Source organism: Quercus robur, chromosome 9, assembly GCF_932294415.1.
Source record: "Quercus robur chromosome 9, dhQueRobu3.1, whole genome shotgun sequence".
NCBI lineage: Eukaryota > Viridiplantae > Streptophyta > Magnoliopsida > Fagales > Fagaceae > Quercus > Quercus robur.
The window spans coordinates 50887060-50892042 of record NC_065542.1 but is presented as its reverse complement, the minus strand read 5'-3'; positions in this window follow the sequence as shown (position 1 = coordinate 50892042).

Below are 4983 nucleotides of genomic sequence, written 5' to 3'. Positions count from 1 at the left end.
CTTTTCACACTTGGGGGCTTGATCTTATAGGGCCTATAAACCCTCCATCCAACGATTACATATGGATCTTGGCAGCCACCGAGTACTTTACAAAATGGGTAGAGGCCATCCCTTTGAAAAAAGCCACTGGAGCAGCTGTAGCAAATTTTATTCGAAACCACATCATTACAAGGTTCGGGATCCCCAGAAGATTGATCAATGACAATGGAACCCCATTCATAAACAAAGACATGAAAGGGTTAACTGAAGCATATCACATCAAGCATGGGAGGTCTACCCCATACTACCCACAAGGAAATGGCCAAGCTGAAGCTACCAATAGGGTAATGTTGAAGATCCTTAAGAAGATGAAGCATGAGTATGGAGGGAAATGGAGTGATCATCTGGCAGATGTACTCTGGGCATGTAGGAGCTCTGTAAAGACAGCCACAGGATTCTCGCCATTTTCCCTAGTCTATGGAACAGAAGTTATCAGCCCCATGGAGTTAGTCATTCCTACAACAAGGGTAGTTCTTGAAGAAAGCCAAGAAGAGAGTGAGAACACAAACAATGAAAGGAGGCTGGCAGATCTGGAAAGGGTAGAAGAAGAAAGAGAGCTAGCCAAGAAAAGAAGCCAGAGGTACCAGCAAAGAATGACTAGAGCATATGCACAAGCAGTACGCCCAAGAATGTTCACTGAAGGGCAATTGGTACTAAGGATGGCGGAGCACGTAAGGAGGAACCTACCAGGACCCTCCAAGTTCACCCCAAAGTGGGAAGGACCCTACATCATCAGTGCAACCCATGAAAGTGGGTATTATTGCCTTACCAAGGAAGATGGGACAGTCCTGACAGAACCCATAAACGGGAAATGGCTGAAACAATACTATGCATAAGGACGAAGGGATCCCAGCACGTCAGGATCCTTTTGCCAGCTTCACAACCCGTTAAGTGTTTTTATTTTTTCTCTTTTTTTTTTTTTTCCATCAGCTTTTGTCATGAATTCTGGTCTTTTTGTTCAGGAACCTATGATAGATTGACACTCTGTGGTCAATACTATACTAAATGATTTTCTCTTTGTTCCTTAAAAGATGACCATATTTTAATGAAGTTCCTTTTTCTTCAATATTTGAGTTCTTCTTTTAACACTGCAAAGTCCAAGTTTGGACAGATTTAAGGAAGGATACTTGAGTAAAAAAAAAAAAAGAGAAAAATGTATGTAATACCCTTTTACATATGGCCCAGGATTCATCTCGCAGATGATTTCAAATACCCCACAGACAGTTCCAAGTGCATAGGTCTAGGATCAAAGGCAAAGTAAAATGCCCAAGATACCTAGCCTAGCACTTGGCAAAAGGGGGGGAACCTGTCAAAGTTCATGAACTGGGACCGTATCTCAAAAAAAAAAAAAAAATATATATATATATATATACAAGGGAAAAGATACCAGTGTACCCAGTTCAGTACTTGCACAATAAACCACCAGGTACCTGGACCAGAACTTACAGTGAAGCCTGTAGGAACCATGGTCCAGGACTCAGGAAAGAAAAGAGAAAGTCATATATAAAAATTAAAAAAAAAAAAAAAAAAAAAAAAAAAAAGGGCAATATATCAAAGAGAAAGGCAGATCCACATACTAAGAAATTAGAAGCAGTTTTGAAACACAAACACAGAGTAAAAAAAAAAAGAGCAGTGTTCAAAAAGAAAAACTTATACAATCCCAAATTGTTTATACAAATCTAAAGAAAGCTAAGGAATGAGGTCGGCCAACAAGGAGCCATCCGGAGGAATGATAGGCACAGTTGAAGTAGAAAGAATCTTCTGCCGCTTGACCTTCAAATCTTGTAAAACCTTGTAAGCACGAGCCAAAGTTTCCTCAGCAGCAGCTATCTCAACATCTATGCTGTTGGAGGATTGCCTCTGAAACAGCATGTGAGCCAACAAGCGCAAGTGATCCAACAAAAAAGATAAATTGAACTTGGCCTCTAGAAGGTGTTGGATCACCCCTCTCTACTCCAAAAGCCTTTCTTCAGACAAAGAGTCCACAGAAGAATTCCTTAGTGAAACCAGCACAGCACATAACAACTCCATCAAAATATTACCCAGAAAAACGCCTCCCCTGAAGCCACTGGTGAAGTCCCCGTGACTCTTGAGCAGACTCTCTAACAGCGGCAGGCCTTCAACAGGAACAGAGAAACGCAGGAAGCTGCCATAAGAAGACTTAAAAGAATAGAAGTGGCTGGTAGGAAGGTTGTTAAACTCCAAGAGGTCAAAGCGAGCTAGGAAGGAGGAAAGCCTTGAATCAAGATTTGGGGCAGCCACTCCCAAAATGTCCCCTATCGCTGTGTCACCGCCTGCAGAGACTGGAGAACTTGCAGCCTTTTGCTTTGACTGAAGATCAGCAATTTGAACGGATCTCACAATTCCTTCAGGAATAACAGGCTCAGAATCTTTAAAGCCTGTATCAATATTCGTAAAAGAAAAGAAAAAGGGAGAACAGATTTAGTCTTTTTAAAAAAAAAAAAAAAAAAAGAACGAACCAGTACCAACTTCTTGAGGCAGAGCCTCTTCCTCCTGATCCTCTGATTTCCTCGAAAATTCTGGGAAAGAACATAAAGCAAGTTGAAGAAAGGGTGAAGAACTGGTGGCAAAATGGCTAAAGGAAGGAAGAGATGCAGGGGGCTTCGCCATGGAAGAAGGAAAAGAAAATAGGGTAGGGAAAGAAAGAAAGAAAAAGGAAACATAGTGGAAACAGCTCGCACTCACCTTCTGAGCTTTCTGATTCCAAGGAGGAAGCAACACTGGGGGCAGACCTCACACTGGCTTAACCTAAAAGGAGAAAAGAAAGAAGAAACTCAAAAAAAAAAAAAAAAAATAGAGATGAAACGCTATTTTAAAGGGAAATATGGCTCACCTGTTTGTTTGGATAAAGGTGTGTCTCCTAAAGTCCCTTTATCTAACAATGTTTGAGGAAATATAGTTCTGATGGGACTAGGAGTGCGCTCAAGATGAGGACTTTGAGATGTAGGGATCTTAGAGGCTTCAGGATCCTGAGAACCCTAGGAACCCTGCATCGGTTGCCTGGTCTCCTCAGCCAGGCCACCACTAGGGGGCTCCTCCCCCATAATAGGAAATGTAACAAAAAGGGCTGTAACAGTTTCTTCTTCTAGAATTTTGCCGGTTTTAGGAGGAGACACCTCCACCTAAAAAAAAAAAAAGAGGGGGAAGCAGTGCTAAGTGAAGACAACGGGGTAATGCAAACAACACAGTACGAGAGCAAAGGGGGAAAACATGAACAAAGAAAACACATACCACGTCATCACCAGAAGATTGGCTTTTGCCCTTCTTGAAATCAGACTTGCGTTTGGACTGCAAAGGAAACCATCACTCATCAGCAAAGAGGAAATGACTGCAATAATATGAACAAGTGAAAAAGAGAGAAGAAGGAAAGAGGTCTTGCCCTTCTCTCTCTCTCTACATATTCTTTGGAAGTCTTTTGCTTACTACGAGTACGCCCAGAGGGTCCTAAGGGGGGTTGGGATACAAAATCAGAGGATCCTAAAGAACCATGGACTGAAGCAGTCACAGGAACCTGGGAAAAAGAAGACTCTACCTTGGTCTTCTTCCGAGTCCTTGAAGCCAAAGGTTGCCCGACATCCTTGCCTTCCTAGGATACCAAGTGTGTTTGAGATTTCCTAGTTTTTCTTCTTTTCGTCTCAAGACCAACCTTCACGCCCTCTGTACTTTCCTCAACATCAACTGTTTTCATTTTTTCCGGCTTGACATCCTTGCCTTTACCCGAAGCGGTAGCAGCACCTATTGTCTCCACTGTACCTTTCTTAGTAGGTACTCCAGAGGAAGTGCCAATAATGAGACTGCAACCCAACCAAGTCTCAGGAAAATCTTGTGCATAAGTCACCCAACCTCCCCTGGAGGCATGCCACTCTGCGAACCCAGTCTTGCTGCTTACGGCAGCAGAAACAATCCCAGCAGTAGGAAGGGATAAACGCCTATTGGATGTCAGAGCAGAGGCAATACTAAGATTTGGGGTTTCCTGAACTAAACCAGAGCCAACATAGTCGACAAAAGACTTTTGTATTCTTCTCCAATAACCAGTATAGCCACTAGAAGCAAAAACTCCTCTCTGGGAGTTAGGTACTGCAAATTGGGGGCTCCTCCGTGACCAATAAGAAAAGGCTTGCAGCCTCAAGAAAGGATCCAAAGAAGGAAGGGACGGCACTATGTCCTTAAAAACTGGAGGAATGTCTTGGTCAAAACCAAACTGCCGGAGCACCCGGTGTGCTGAATAATGGGTATATTTTGGGCCACTCAAAGAGGGCACAGGAAGCCAAGAGGGGCTAATGCAAGCAAGATAAGCCAGACTACCCTCATCACCACGACGTAAGTCAAAAGTATTACTTGTAGAAGATAAAAAGGAAGACAACACAGAATCACACGCAAAGCCAGGGCCAAACTCACGAGGAGATCTCCAATGTAAGTTCCCTGCTTGATCAAATAACTCCACAAGATTGAGGCCATCACCTTTCAAGCTAATCCAACGAAAAATAATGGGAAAAGCATCAGTCAAATTGCCACAAAGACCCTTCACTATGTCAGGGGATCCTTGGAATTTATCCTTCACAAATTTCAAATTCCTGCACTTGGCCAAAGTAGCTGCAGAACGGTCCCACATAAAAATCTGAAGGATAGCACAATGAAGAGACGAGGTAATCACATAACAAGAATCACCCTCGGTCTCATCTCCATGAAGCTGGTCCAATTGAGAATAAACATGACCCAAAAACAGAGGGGCTAAAGGATATTGGGTACCTCGAGCCAACTTGATCGCTAACGGAAAAAAGGAAGACTTAACCCGGTACCCAAGGAACTTACTGAACAAGAACTTGCTAAGCCAAAATGCTAGAAAACCAGCCCACCTCACTTACTTATTCTTCTCACGAGAAAGGGTCATCACCCATCTCCCCATTCTAACCGGCTTACCAC